General features: G+C 33.7%; 1 long non-coding RNA gene across 2 annotated transcripts in view; it reads left to right on the forward strand.

The window, feature by feature from the left end:
- LOC123943781 overlaps positions 1-17,017 on the forward strand; it is a 57,271-nt gene that overhangs the window by 11,836 nt on the left and 28,418 nt on the right. For both annotated transcript variants that reach the window (XR_006818670.1, XR_006818671.1), the window contains exons 3-6: positions 6,912-7,041; positions 8,364-8,472; positions 9,624-9,774; positions 10,648-12,271. This is a non-coding gene — a long non-coding RNA (uncharacterized LOC123943781). The remainder of the gene's footprint in view (positions 1-6,911; positions 7,042-8,363; positions 8,473-9,623; positions 9,775-10,647; positions 12,272-17,017) is intronic.

Raw genomic sequence — 17,017 nt, forward strand, 5'->3', positions numbered from 1 at the left:
CTATATTGTTGGAGTGCTTATGTAAAGCAAAGAGGAAATGGGCATGGGAGTGTTTAATATATTAATCAGGAAAAATGTAAAACACTAGTTATTTATGTGCATTTAGAGACTATTGTATATGAAACAACCGAATATAATTGCTTTGTGACCTTAAGGCATTGTGATTGCTAAGAAGGTGATTGCTAACATATGTAGAAGAAATATTTTTTAATAACATGACTATAGAAATAGAAGTTACTTCTGAATGATGGATATTTAATACCATGTGATGGGATTGCTGTGGCTTTTTTGGGGGTTGGGGTAGGGATTGTTCTGTATGCAGTGGTCATATTAAGAAATTTTTTTAAGGCTGCTATATATGGCTGTGGATGTTATCCTCTAAATGCTCTTTATGTTAATATTTGTATGGTATGAGATTCAATTCTCTTGATGGAATTGCTGCATAAGAGGCCAGTCTCTATGCATGTTTGATGGACTAGGATATGATGGCCTTTTTTATTTCTCTGTATATAATAGAAAAAAAGTACTGTTAAAACATCCTTTTAAGCATGGTGATGGCTGACATTTGGTCATTTAAATTGTTTGAATGTAGTTTTGTTGGGTTACAGAGAGGAGTTTCAGATTGCCTTGTTTGTTTTAAACAAATAAAAGCAGAATTTAGAAGATAGAGAAAAAGGAATTTTTGAGGACTATTTGAGTATGCATATGTACAGAGATAGTTCTTGATCAGCCAGGTTTTACTCCATGTTTAGATGTTGGGAATCTTACATGTGTTTTATTAATACTGTAATGTTAAACTGGTGTGGGTTTTTGTTACTCTTTTAACGAGTAACAAAATTGGAATTGTGGAATTGCCTCTCAATTCCAAAAGTTAATTTCTTTTCAGTTGATAATGTTACATATTTTATTACAGTGATATATGTAATGTAACTTTCTTTGTTTAACATCTAATTTTCTACATGTATAGACATCACTGTATATATTATAGGACAGACATTTTTATTTCCCAAAAGTGATATTACACCTAGCCTCTTAAATCTTTAGTCTCAATTTTTAGGTTGTGGTAAATGTGTAGTGTCCAGTATAATATCTCATTGTTTTACATAAGATTCATCATGGTGGAAATGTCATCATGTCTATTGGTCTGACTCTGTTCATGGTTTTCAGATGTTTGTATACCAACAGAAAATAGTTACTAGATAAATCCTACATGTGGTTAAACGTAACAGGTTAGAAAAGTTTTCATGTCAGTGGAATTCCACATTTAATAATAACCAAATTGTTCTTGTTTTAAAATACTTACATCTAATTATATAGATGTAGGTGATTGTAAGTTTTTATGGGGGATGTTCACAATTACCTGTCAAACCTATGGTCATTAAGGGATGGGCTGATCCAAGAAATGTTTTATATAATGTGTATATAATAGACACAGTTACTATGTTTTATTAAAGCCAAGGAACTATTATATCAGCATATTTTGTAAATAGATTAATTATATGTAGAGTGAAAAATTACCATAACAGTTGTCAGATTATCTCTTAGTAAATAATTGGCCAGGTGAAGTTCATGGAATTTTGTTAGATTGTTCTGTGTGAAATAGTAAGGATATAAACTTTTAATCCTTGATTTTACAGGGTTCCTTTCATGTACACCTGTGTAATATATACACAGTTGTATAGTATACAGGTCTATAAATAAGTGTTTATTAAAAATCATAGCAAAGAAACATTTTTTGGCCAAGTAGTAATGACTCAGGTTTAGTCTGTTCTTCATGTCATTTTGTGGTTATGATAAAGGGAGTTGCAGTTTGAGCTTTAGTTCCTGAAGATATTGTAGGTTGCTACCTAAGTGTATAGACCAATGCTAGTTTTTGTTTCAGAACATCTGCATAGGATTCGCTGATAGGCACTTATTTTTTGAATACAAATCTGAGACAGTGTGAAAACATTTTATTTTGGCAAGTTGAATCACTATACCATGTCTGTTTGGGATGTATTTGGTGATGGAGATTGTATTATTATTTTTTGCATCAGTGTCATTTTCGAAAACGTTGTATATATAATTTCTGTCAATAATTTTAGAACTATATTTTCATTGAAACAGGTAGAAACATGGAGTGTAGATAGAGTGAGCATCTTCATGAGTTAGGCTTGATTTTGATTTTTTTTAATATTTGTGTATTTTGTAAAGTTTTTATTTAAATTTCAGATAGTTAACATACAGCATAGTAATTTCAGGTGTACAATATAGTGATTCAGCACTTCATACAACACCTAGTCCTCATCACAAGTGCACTCCTTAATCCCCATCATTTAGTTAATCTATGCCCTCACCCACCTCCCGCCTCCCGCCTCTGGTAACACTGTTTCTTTATAGTTTATAGTTTAGAGTCTTTTCTTGGTTTGCCTCTCTCCTTTTTCTCTCTTTGTGTTACTGAGATTTTTTTCAACAATTTTTGTTAAAGTACAGAAACTTGTCATTCATATTTTTAAATGTGAAATTTGAATGATTTTTTATTTCAATATAAATTTTGGATGTTATATATTGAGAACAGTGCGGGGAAACCTTTCACTAACTTATATAACATCTTAAATTCTAACTATATAGAAATACCCTCTCCACGCATAAACACACAGCATGCATACACGCGCATAGTAAACCTATTAATGTTGAACAACTCGGGCAAAAACAGAATTGTTACAAGACCACTTCTGTGTGTTTTCACCTGGTGTGTTTTGGGTTATTACTAAGTAGTTATGCACATGTGTATCAGTTGTTTATTTTTATACCATATAATTTTATAGATGTTCAGACATTGCTGTTATATATTTGAATATATTTCACCTAAAATTAGAGCACATAAACTTTAATGCTTGTAAACATGAAATGATAAAATAACTTTCTGTTAAGTATGATTTCTAGAATGCTGTGTATGTAATTATTTATAAAACACTTGTTATTTCTAGATATATAGGCATTGCTGACAAACATACTTTTAAATATCATACTTTTAAAAATCAGTATAGTAATTAGATTCTCTGCACGTTCAATGGTTTGTTGTGAGGGATATGGTGGAGGGGTGGATGTTTTCCAATCTCATCTATAATGTATGATTCCATTGATTCTTAACTATTCTTTTTCTTTTAAAGAGATGGTGAACATCATGTATATGTTGCAGTCATTCTATTCATAAAATGTAAGTTTGACGTGTTTAGCATTTGCAAATTATTCTAAGAATTCTGTATGGGTAGCTCTTTGGTTTGTTAAAGAGTGGCATTTACAATGGATACTTCATAACATTTGACTTAGGAAATACATTGAATTGTTGATAAATATGATAGTGGGAAGAAACAGTTTTCTTTTGATACTGTTACCTTTGTGTAGAATTGCATGGATTGTTGAGATTTTTAAAGACAAATTACTTAAAAATTGAGTTAAAGGATTTTGAACCCTATTTTTGTTAACATTAGTGTGCTTATACACATGCACACGAATGTATACAGTCAGGGAGGACAGAGGTCAAAAGTTTTTTGTCTTCAGTTTTATTTAGGAGAAAAGTTAGACTGCAATAATTAAATTGTACCCATTTTATATAAAAATATTTCTGCCAATTTAAGGGACATGCAGGTATATCTTCTCAGATGTACTGAGGTTCTTAATGAAATTGATTTTGCTAAAGAACATTTTGTAGAATCTGAATTAGAAAATTCTATGTATATCTGTTGTGTGTCAATATGACAACTTTGTAAATAATGAGCAAGTGAAATATTTACTTTTGAAGAATTAATTTTTCTAGATGTATTGAGTATCACAATATAATATAAATATTTTCATTGTAAATGTGTTAGGATTATTGTCTTTTAAAATCAGCACGGCAAAGAAATTGATCATTTATGTACAGGCTCTTGGAGCGGTGCAACATTTATCTATTAATTTGGTTGTTAAGAGGAGAAATAGAATAGATTGTGTTTTATTCCATTCCTATAGTAAAATAGTATGCCATTAAACTTAAACCATGTAAATTCATTTGATGTTTCTGAATGTATTGTGACGTATTTTATTAGGACTTACCTGATAAATATACATCTTATATTTATGTTAAGACTATTTTTTATAGCAGATTTAGGTTCTCAGCAAAAAGGTACAAAGATTTGCCATATAGCCCCATCCCAGCACTTGCATAATCTCCATCATTAACCATTATGCACATGCATAATTACCCCCCATTATCAACATCCCTTACCAGACTGTACATCTGTTAATACTGATGAATATTCATTGACATATTATAAGTCAAGGTCCATGTTTTGTTACGGCTAACTCTTGGTGGTGTATGTTTTGTGAGTTTGGACAAATGTATAATGCCCTGTATCTTTCATGGTATTATACAGACTATTTGTCCTAAAAATTCTCTGTGTTCCACCTATTCATCCTTCTCCCATATTTGTTTCATTGTTGTTGTTTACATTGGATATATAAATGACTTTCTTAAGGAGATTTTTATACTACCTCTTGGAACAATATACAGTTCTGTATGTGTTCCTTTGGTTGCATGACAATATTCAAGACAACTTTGTAAATAATAGGCAAATACAGTTTTTTTTTTTACTTTTTAACATCTAGTCTTTCTAGATGTGTAGAGTCTCACAAAGTATAATTTTGTAAATAATTCATTGTAAAATTTCATAGTCATTGTTATCAAGTGTTGTAATAGCATTGCAACTGATAACAATTTTAGGTTTCTTGAGCTATACATATTTTGGTATCTGTTTAGGGAGTTGTTAGGGGAAGGAGAAAGTTAGAAGGGTATACTACCAGTCTTGAATTTTCTCAGAGAAAATTTTACATTTTAATCACTGTTTAGTCCTTGTATTTATTATACATTAAGAATCCGAAGTCATAATTTTATAGGTGTATTGCTGAAAGGGCATTATGTATTTAATCATAGAAAATATGTAATATAAGAAATTTTATTCTCCCTTTTAGAACTATTCAGTTTTGTATTTAATTGGACAGCATGACAGCATTCAAGACAACTTTGTAAATAGCAGATGACTATATTATTTATAAATACCTAGTTTTTCCAGACAAGAAATTTCACAATGTATACATTTTATAAATATTTCATTGTCAAATGCCATAAATTGTTTTTTTCTAAATATTCTGTCAGTATAGTAAGTAATAATTGTTCTTTTAAGGTTATGTAACGTTCTGATGTTGGTTAGGTAGGTTTTGGGCAGAGGGATGGATAGATCATCATATCCTCAGATTGCTTCCTTTTTCTTCAGATTGTTAGCTTCTCATAGAAGAAAAGATTAGATTTTATACTTAAAAAACAAACAAGGGGAACCTGGGTGGTTCAGTGGGTTCAGCCTCTGCCTTTGGTTCAAGTCATGATCTCAGGGCCCCTGGGATCAAGCCCCGCATCGCATCAGTCTGTCTGCTCAGCGGGGAACCTGCTTCCCCCTCTCTCTATGCCTCCCTCTCCGCCTATTTGTGATTTCTCTCTCTGTCAAATAAATAAGTAAAATCTTAAAAAAATGAAAATACTCAGGATGTATGTTATCCTTAGAATAAGGAAGACGTGAGAAAAGGAATTGTTTAAAATCACAGATCTGTTCATAGTTAAAAGATACTTGTATTGCTAAGTAATTGTTATTTTACTCTGTTATATAGATCTACTATGGCAAATTTATATGTATATATGCATATACATATATAATATAAATGTTAAGCACCTGTATACAGTAAAATTAGTTTTAGGAGTATAAACTTGATATTATTCTCTTTCTCGTTTATTACCATATTGCTTTGCATTTTATTTTTTTTGAAAATTATGGAAATATTTCAAATCTAAGCTTAAACATTTCTATAATCCCACTTCATGGTATATCTAAATGTATATTATTTTTAATATAAAATGGTTAGCTCCTGTGTGTTTTCTGTTACCATGTATATGTACATCTAAATGAAAATAATTTCTGTGATTATGAATTTTTTATTCTAAGAGCTTATCAAAAATATCCAGTGTGTAGTTATATTTGTATGTTATGCGTAGTCAAACAAATGTCAAAAGTGTTGCATCTTGGTAGTCTTCTAAAAAATAAAGAATATAAACGAAAATATAAATTAATATATTTTTTGAACAGCAGTTTGGCAATAATAGTTGAAATTAAAGTGTGTAAACATTTGAAGTGGTATAACTTGCTGCTGGGATTTCATCTATTCCATAGTCTCAAATTTACAAAGAAGAAAGTATGTTATTTATTGAGTATTAAATAATTGGAGTATCTGAAATAATACATCCCTAAAAGATCATAAAGGTTATATCTTATTCATCATATGAATATAATTTAAACACTGGAAGATATTCTGATATGAACGGGTGTTTTAAGTGGATATTTTTTGTAATTATGTTATTTTTTGAACAAACATCAATACTGTGTTTCCATGTGCTTCTAGTTGTTCTGATGAAAGTGTTAATGTTTACTATTCCCAAGGAATGTAATTATTCTGCCATGATTTATAGAGTTAAGTAATGCTTAGTCATCAGAGTTAATATAATGGTGATTATTTAAGCATTTTTCATAAGATTTTTGTACATGTTTAAGTTAAATGGTAAAACATTGTTTATTATCTGTATATTGCTACTTGACAATCTGAAATGAATATATGAATTGTTGAATAGAAAGTTGTCTGGAAGATCATATGGCAAAAATTTAACATTACTGTGTAGAGTAATGGAAGGGCTGCTTCTGCTTTTGGAATTTGAAATTGTGAAGGTATTAAAAGGAACATTTAAACAACAAAAGAGGATTTAAAAGATAAAACCAATTCATGCCTTTCTGTATCCTTGCCTGTGACGTCTTAAGAGCATTGGGTTGTTATATCCAATTTTGTATTCCCAGTGGCCATTATGAATAGTTTATGAGTGATCATGAAGAACGTGTGATTTAGAGACTAGTACAGCAGAGTTTTACACACTGAAACAGTATTGTGGGATACAGGAAAAGAATATCGGAGAAGATGGGATATGAGGTAGGTGCTAAAAAATTGTATTTGGGTTTACAATCATATGAATGATTAAAATAAGTAACTGAAACTTTTGTATTGTATTATGTTAGTCACAATATCATTACATCATTAGTTTTTATATAGTGTTCAACTGTTCATAGTGTGTAACACCCAGTGCTCCATGCACTACATGCCATCCTTAATACTCACCATCAGGCTCACTCATCTTCCGTCCCCCCTACCCTCTGAAACCCTCAGTTTGTTTCCACAGTCTCTCATGCTTCATTTCCCCTGCAGATTCCCCCAATTCACGTTTCCTTTCCTTCTCCTAGTGTCCTCCACATTATTCCTTAAGTTCCACAAGTAAGTGAAACCTTATAATAATTGACTTTCTCTGCTTGACTTATTTCAGTCAGCATAATCTCCTCCAGTCCCAACTATGGTGATAAAATTTTGGGTATTCAGCCTTTCTGATGGCTGAGTAATACTCCATTGTATATATGAACCATATCTTCTGTATCCATTAGTCTGTTGAAAGGCATCTTGGCTCTTGACTCTGTTTGGCTATTGTGGCCATTGCTGCTATGAACACTGGGGTACATATGGCCCTTGTTTTCACTACATCTATATCCTTGGGGTAAATACCCAGAAGTGCGATGGGAGGGTCATAGAGTAGCTCTATTTTTAATTTTTTGAGTAATCTCCACACTGTTTTCCAAAGTGCTGCACCAGCTTGCATTCCCACCAACAATGTAAGAGAGTTCCCCTTTATCCACATCTTCTCCAACATTTGTCATTTCCTGTCTTGTTAATCTTTGCCTTTGTAACTGGTGTAAGGAGGTATCTCAGTGTGGTTTTGATTTGAATTTCCCTGATGGCTAATGATGAACATTTTTTCATATATCTGCTAGCTATTTGTATGTCTATATTGGAGAACTGTCTACTCATTAGGGTAAATTTTCATAATTCACTGCTGTATTTGTGGTTACCAGCCAGATCACATTGTTTGAGGGAGAGTTTCTTGGAATAAGTTGGAACTTACTCTTAATTAATGGGAGTAATTATAGAATGGTTTCTTTACTTTGTTTTGTGCTAGTGGCAGTCTGCCAGAAGGATATCAAGTAGAATTTTACATTTTTTAATATTATTCAGAATAAACATGAGAGACATTTCAATAAATTTGTGTTAAAATTTCACTGACAAGGTGAGAAAATTTTTACAAAGTTACTGTGCTATTAACTGCTTATTTATCTCCCTTCATTACTCCTGATAATTATGTAGTTATCCTAATTTATGTGTCCTGGTGTCTCACTTGTAACTATCTATATTGTATCCTTACTTATCAGAAATTCATGATGAAAAGAAGTTTATAGATAACCTGAGGACAACTGACATCAGGAATATCCCTCATGCTATGGACTTCCTTAATCTAAAAGTCTTAACTGGGAACAACAGGTAAGAAGTTCTGGATCAGTAAGTACTGTTTTAATACAAGGTTTGGGCAAGGCTCAGGAAAATATCACTGGGGCAGAATTTGGAATATTGTACCATGTCTGAGAATTAGTGAGAAAATCAATTCTTTCCAAAGATAATTTTTGCTGAAATAGAGATGTGGATTAGACGTAGAATATAGGAGATTATTTGTGTATTCTTTCAGTTAATGACTTTTATAATCAAATATCATGACATAATATTATAAAGGTAATGATCAATTGTTCATTAGTTGGACAGAATTTTTGCAGGTAAATTTTATAGTGTGTTAAAGGGAGAAGTTCATGGAAACAAAATAAAGGGGAAACCTCTTGCACTGTTAGTGGGAATGCAAACTGGTTCAGTCACTGGAAACATGTGGAAGTTCCTCAGAAAGTTAAAAATATGATTCAGCTATTGAAGCATGAGGCATTTACCTAGAGAATACAAAAATACTAATTTGAAGGGATGCATGCACCCCTTGTTTATGTGTATGAAAGCATTGTCTATAATAGCCAAACTATGGAAATAGACCAAGTGTCCATCAGCTTAATGGATAAGGAAGAAGTGGTAAATAAACAATGGAATGTTACCGAGCCATAAAATAAGAATGAGGCTTTGCCATTTGCAGTGAGGTGGATTGTAGTCATATAGTTGTCAGTAAAGAAAGACAAATACCATATATTTCATGCATGTGGAATTTAAGAAACAAACTAGCAAAGGAATGAAAAAGTCTGAGGCAAACCAAGAAACGTTCTTAACTAGAGAGAACAAACTGATGGTTATCAGAGGGAAGTAGGTAGGAGGAATGGAGAAAATACGTGATGGGGATTAAGGATGGCACTTGTGAAGAGCAAGGGGTGTTGTATGAAAGCATTGAATAACTAAATAGTACATATGAAACTAGTACACTGTATGTTAACTAACTGGAATTTAAAAACTTAAGAGTATGGGTAAGTAATGGCCGATGCTGAAGAGTTGCATCAACTATGGGATTGATTAATGATGAATTGTTTCTAAGAATTAAGGGACTTACAACAAAGTTCAAGATGAGTATCCACTTAACCTGCTGCTTTAGCTATTCTATGAGAATGATCTATACCTTACCTTACAGTGTTTCTTTTTGTCCCTGTCAGGAGGTGATAGTTCTATGAAAACATACTTCTGCCCTCCTGGTTTGTAATTGCAAGAATTGATATCATCAGACCTCTCACTGGCAGTATTATTCATTCACGGGTTCTTCATCTCTGATCTCTGGTTCCAGGAATACCACTTGGAGAAATTACTGTAAGAACAGATAAGTGCTTATTTGATTCAGGAAGGGACACTTTTGTTAGACAGGAGCTAATATTATGCTTTTATTAAGATTAATGAATTTATGGTGATAGCTAGTGGGGAATGAGGTCTGTTCAGGTTACATATTGTACTTCCTCCAAGAAGTCCTTAATCTTCTATTTAGTAATGAGTAATCCTAAGAAAAAAAAATGCTTTATGATTAACGCCTTCACTTTAAGGTTATTCTGGGTTAGGGTTAAGATTTGGAGGAAGTGTCTACTCAACAATTTTTTGATAGCTAGCTTGAATAATGGGTTAGGATATAAATCTGAGGATTTAGATCTAAGTTAGACCTTAAATTCTTAGGTCCATTATTTCTATATCTTACAGATACCATTTTTATCACGAAATGTACTGAGGTCCATTTGTTATTTTTTGGGAATTTTTTGGCGTTGTTACCCTGTGTATAGAAATGCATGCAGATTATGTAAAATAATTCTGTATGTGAATGAACAATCTAGGGATACAAGCAATCATTCAAATACATATCTGAAAAGAAACATAACATGAGAATTAGAAATGTATGAGAAGAAAGAATACCAATAATTGGCTTTTTTAAGTTGACAATGTTACATTAGCTTCAGGTGTATCAGTAGTGAATAGTGATAGTGATTAGATAATTCTGTGCATTATGTAATGGTCAACACAGTGAGTGTAGTTATCATCTCCAGCCTTAATAGAAAATTCCAAAAGTAATTTTGATCTGTTTTTTCTTCACAATTTAATGGATGTTGCATTTCATTGTACATAATTTTTTTAGCTCCTAGTGATAATTATGTAAAAGTGTGTTTTTAACTTTTACCCATTCCCCAATGTGTCTCTCAGGTGGTGACTAAACAGAAAAACTGATGCTATTGCTTCTGCTATCATCTTCAAATCCAAAAGACAGTCTTCATAATGTATGGAGACTTCTGTTTCATGTGTTGGAGTGGATACTCCTCGCAGATCAGAAAAAATGGACTGAGAAAACTCAAGTTTGAAAATTACCTAGAATGTCATTGGAGGGAAATGTAACCAGGCATGTTGACTGTTTTCATAATTGACATTGGACTAAATCTCAGGAGCTTGAATGGTGGAGATGTTATTACCCAGAGAGGCTCAGTATGGTGTGATTGCAAGGCATCATTTCAGTGTTCCCATTAGAATAAAGTGCACATATTTATAATTTTCACTTATTACAGGGTAAATTTTAAATTGTTGGAAAAAAATTACCCTTTTCCAGATTTCAAAAGGCACAGAAATTTATCAAGGATAATATTTTTACTTCTTAAATGCGTTTTTCCCCTCCTAATTCTAATTTCCAAGATTATCTACAGTTAATGGAGTTTTGTGTTTATACTCTTCAGGTATATTGATGAACAAATTGTTATGCTAGTAGTCTTTTGGACCAATATATTAGCTACAAATTTTCTAGGCAGTTATATGATTTATTTAGAAATGATTTTTAATTTCTCTGGCTAATTTGTTGAAAATAGTCATAGTATTTCCACCTTCTCAGAATTAAGTATACCCAAAGTTTACATTCTGAGTCAAAAGTAAAAATTTTCCCCAAATGGTATAGATTGTCCTCATCAATTTTTCTCCCAGTATTTGTTTATGAGATTTCAGTTTTCTTAAACAGTACAAACATTACTTTTCAGAGTTTTAATCTTTGACAATGTGGTGTTACTAAAAACTGCTTTTATTCTTACTGTTCAGTTCAGTCATCCTCATATGTCCTTAAAACTTACCTAGTCACTTGTTTTTTCATTTTCTTCTCTTGTTTTCTTTTTCATTTCCCTCAGAATATTAGTGTTTTTGTAATGGTTTCTAAGAGATCATTTATGACTAAGTTTGTTAGTATGTTAGTATGCATTTGTCATGCATTGCGAATTACATACTGTATGTTCTCATCACCATTTTACTGTGATGTTTTTGTTGTACAAAAGTTGTGCTTTCAAATATAATGCTCTGCTTTATGCCTTTTGAGTTTTGTGTTTTTATTTGGAAATGTGTCCATCACTCTCATGCATTCTTTGTATTCTATTTTTTGTCAGTTAGTCTGTCATTTCATTTTTTCCATTAATTGTTACTGTGGTTTTAAACCATTACCTACGCAGATTATTTACCTTGACTTAAGCAGTTACCACTTAGCTAAATGGCACCATAGTTACCTAGAAATTCCCACATAGAATCAACTGCAACTCTATTTGTTTGCCTTACTGTCTTTTGATACTTTAAAATTACTGATGATTTTGTCTATTCCATTGAACTATCTCATTTCTCTTCTTTTTTTTTTTTTCAGAATATTCCCTCTCTATAGTCGCATTTTTTTTCTCTCAATTGATGCTTAAAATTATTTTGCAAGTTGGAAAAAAATGCAGTTTTAATTTCATTTGCACCAAATTTAATAGATTAATTAGGAGAGAATAGATGTCTTTAAAAGTGAGTCTTCCTATCAATCTGCAAGGTATGTCTGTCTTTTTTTTTTAATCAAATTGTTAATGTTGGGAAACTGCTGGTGTGATTTTTTTTTTTTAATTCATTCCCAGTCATTTCATAGTTTTGTTAGTGTAGTTATGGGAATAGTACAACTAGTTTATTTTCATAAAGAGCTATTTTTGTTTACTTTCCTAGTGACATTTCATTAAAATTCCGGAATTTTGACTTTCTTTCTTCATTCATGGTTCTTACAGAAATACGGAAGCAGAAACAGCCCTCGCTTATGTGGCAGTGAATATTAATCTTACTATTTTAAGGTTCATTTACTTATGGGTCATTTTAGGTAACTTCCCTTTCTTGGGCATTTATGCAAAATTTGTTGACAGTTTAATAAAATGTTTTGTATTTGTCACGTATTATATGTGATTATAGGTGATTATACATGCCATTATAATTATTGATTAGGCTAAAAAGTAACTTCTAAAAATGAACATTCTTGAGATATGCATTGTGTGTGTATTAATGTGGATGTCTATTTGTTGTGTATATATATTCGTAAATATTTCCCTATTGTTACAATTTTCTTTGCAATTTCTGAAAATATCCTAAATAAATAGCTTATATTCTGCTTTTGTCAGGTTTTTGTATTTGGTTTACTTGTTCTATCAATATATTTGGAGTATTATTTTTTATTGACTGTAAACCAGAAGTATTAGCAATAATTTTTTAATTTTTATTTTCAAATAACTTTCAGATTATAAAACTGTATATTGTTCTCTACCTTCCTCTTATATTAACATCTTTCATACGTGTTATACAGTTACCTATACTAGGAAATTGATATATTCCTGTTAACTGATGTTTTTATAATCCATGATTGCAGATAGTTGTCATAGTCTCCTTAATGCCACTTTGCTTGGGGCAGTTGCCCAGTTTTCTTTTATTTTCACAATGTTGATGTTTTTGAAGAGTCTACAGAATATTTATTAACGTTACTCTATATGGGTTTGTGTGATTTTTGTCATTGAAATTGAGGTTGTGCATAAGATTACTACAGAAATGGTACTCCTTTCTCAGTTCATCACTAGAGATCACATACTGCTGATACGCCTTGTGGCTAGTGATGTTACTTTGATTACATAGTGTTATGTAGCAAGTATGTTGGGGAAGGTACTATGAACACTGTTAAACTTATCTGCAAATTTTAGACTCTTGTTGCTTGTAATAACTAATACACAGTGGTGTTTGACAAATTGTGATTTTTTTTGACAAAACACTTTTTTTAAGTTTCAGAGGTAGAATTTAGTGGTTTGTCAGTTACATGTAACATCCAGTGCTCATTACATCTTGTGCCCTCCTTAATGCCCATCACCCAGTTACCCCATTCCCAGCTCTCCTCCAGCAACACTCAGTTCATTTCCTAGAGTTAAGAGTCTCTTTGAGTTTGTCTTCCACCATGATTTTCTCTTATTTTAATTTTCCCTACCTTCCTCTATGTTCATGTTTTATTTCCTTTCTTTTTTTTTTAAAGATTTTATTTATTTATTTGACACACACAGAGAAATTACAAGTAGGCAGAAAGGCAGACAGAGAGAGAGGGGGATGCCGTCTCTCTGCTAAGCAGAGAGCCTGATGCGGGACTCGATCACAGGACCCTGAGCTCATGACCTGAGCCAAAGGCAGAGGCTTAACCCACTGAGCCACCCAGGCGCCCTCATGTTTTATTTCTTAAGTTACACGTACAAGTGACATCATATTTGTGTTTTTTTGATTTTTACTTTGCTTAGCATAATACATTCTAGTTATGTCCATATTGTTGCCGAATACCAAATTTCAATTTTCTTATGGCTGAATAATATTCCTTTGTATATATGCACCACATCTTTATCTGTTTACCTGTTGATGGACATCTGGGCTCTTTGCATATTTTGGATTTTGTGGACATTGTTGCTATAAACATTGTAGTGTAGGTATACATTCAAATCTCTCTGTTTGTATCAATCGGATAAATACCTAGTATTCCTAATAGTCCCATTGCTTGGTCATAGTTCTATTTTTAATTTTTTAAGGAACCTCCATACTGTTTTCCAGAGTAGCTGCAACAGCTTGCATTCCCACCAACAGTGGGAACCCTTTTCTCTCCATCCTTGGGAACATTTGTCACTTTCTGACTTGTTAATTTTAGCCATTGTGATGGGAGGTGGTATGTCATTGTGGGTTTTTTTTTTTTTTTTAGGATTTTAATTAATTAATTATTTTTTTTTTCAGCGTAACAGTATTCATTGTTTTTGCACAATACCCATTGCTCCGTGCAATACGTGCCCTCCCTACTACCTACCACCTGGTGCCCCCAACCTCCCACCCCCGCCCCTTCAAAACCCTGAGGTTGTTTTTCAGAGTCCATAGTCTCTTTTTTTGTTTGTTTGTTTATTTACAGCATGATAGTGTTAATTGTTTTGGCATCACACCCAGTGCTCCATGCAGTACCTGCCCTCCCTATTACCCACCACGTGGTTTCTCAACCTCCGCCCCCCCCCCCCCCCCCGCCCCTTCAAAACCCTCTGGTGGTTTTTCAGAGTCCATAGTGTCTCATGGTTCACCTCCCCTTCCAGTTTCCCTGAACTCCCTCTCCTCTCCATCTCCCCATGTCCTCCATGTTATTTGTTATGCTCCATAAATAAGTGAGACCATTTGATACTTGACTCTCTCTGCTTGACTTATTTCGCTCAGCATAATCTCTTCCAGTCCCGTCCATGTTGCTACAAAAGTTGGGTATTCATCCTTTCTGATGGAGGCATAATACTCCATTGTGTATATGGACCACATCTTCCTTATCCATTCATCCATTGAAGGGCATCTTGGTTCTTTCCACAGTTTGGCGACCGTAGCCATTGCTACAATAAACATTGGGGTACAGATGGCAGATGGCCCTTCTTTTCACTACATGTGTTTCTTTGGGGTAAATACCCAGCAGTGCAATTGCAGGGTCATAGGGAAGCTCTATTCTTAATTTCTTCAGGAATCTCCACACTGTTCTCCAAAGTGGCTGCACTAACTTGCATTCCCACCAACAGTGTCAGAGGGTTCCCCTTTCTCCACATCGTCTCCAACACACGTTGTTTCCTGTCTTGCTAAGTTTGGCCATTCTAACTGGTGTCAGGTGGTATCTCAATGTTGTTTTAATTTGAATCTTCCTGATGGCTAGTGATGATGAACATTTTTTCATGTGTCTGATAGACATTTGTATGTCTCTTATGGTTCGCCTCCCCTTCCAATTTCCCTCAACTTCCTTCTCCTCTCCATCTCCCAGTGTCCTCCTTGTCATTTGTTATGCTCCACAAATAAGTGAAACCATATGATACTTGATTCTCTCTGCTTGACTTATTTCACTCAGCATAATCCCTTCCAGTCCCGTCCATGTTGCTGCAAAAGTTGGGTAGTCATCGTTTTTTTTTTTTTTTTCTTGATAAACATATGTATTTTTATCCCCAGGGGTACAGGTCTGTGAATCACCAGGTTTACACACTTCACAGCACTCACCATAGCACATACCCTCCCCAATGTCCATAATCCCCCTCCCCCTCTCCCAACCCCACCTCCCTCCAGCAACCCCCCAGTTTGTTTTGTGAGATTTTGTTTTGTTTTTGGAACAGTTTCAGGAGAATAGGAATTAGTTCTTTAAATGTTTGGTAGAATTTCCCTGGGAAGCCGTCTGGCCCTGGGCTTTTGTTTGTTTCGAGATTTTTGATGACTGTTTCAATCTCCTTACTGGTTATGGGCCTGTTCAGGTTTTCTATTTCTTCCTAAGTCATTTATGGTTTGTCTCCCTCCCAATCCCATCTTGTTTCATTTATTCTTCTCCTATCCCCCTAACCCCCCATGTTGCATCTCCACGTTCTCATATCAGGGAGATCATATGATAGTTGTCTTTTCTCCAATTGACTTATTTCACTAAGCATGATACCGTCTAGTTCCATCCACATCGTCGCAAATGGCAAGATTTCATTTCTTTTGATGGCTGCATAGTATTCCGTTGTGTATATATACCACTTCTTCTTTATCCATTCATCTGTTGATGGACATCTAGGTTCTTTCCATAGTTTGGCTATTGTAGACATTGCTGCTATAAACATTCGGGTACACGTGCCACTTCAGATCACAATGTTTGTATCTTTAGGGTAAATACCCAGTAGTGCAATTGCTGGGTCATAGGGCAGTTCTATTTTCAACATTTTGAGAAACCTCCATGCTGTTTTCCAGAGTGGCTCCACCAGCTTGCATTCCCACCAACAGTGTAGGAGGAAGTCTCCGCATCCTTGCCAGCATCTGTCATATCCTGACTTGTTAATTTTAGCCATTCTGACTGGTGTGAGGTGATATCTCATTGTGGTTTTGATTTGTATTTCCCTGATGCCGAGTGATGTGGAGCACTTTTTCATGTGTCTGTTGGCCATCTGGATGTCTTCTTTGTAGAAATGTCTGTTCATGCCCTCTGCCCATTTCTTGATTGGATTATTTGTTCTTTGGGTGTTGAGTTTGCTAAGCTCTTTATAGATTTTGGACACTAGCCCTTTATCTGATATGTCATAGATATTTAAAATTGTTAGATCTTCTTGTTGGACGGACTCTTTGAGTATGATATAGTGTCCTTCCTCATCTCTTATTATAGTCTTTGGCTTAAAATCTAATTGATCTGATAATAAGGATTGTCGCCCCAGCTTTCTTCTGATGCCCATTAGCATGGTAAATTGTTTTCCACCCCCTCACTTTAAAT

Source organism: Meles meles, chromosome 6, assembly GCF_922984935.1.
Source record: "Meles meles chromosome 6, mMelMel3.1 paternal haplotype, whole genome shotgun sequence".
NCBI classification, from domain to species: Eukaryota; Metazoa; Chordata; class Mammalia; order Carnivora; family Mustelidae; genus Meles; species Meles meles.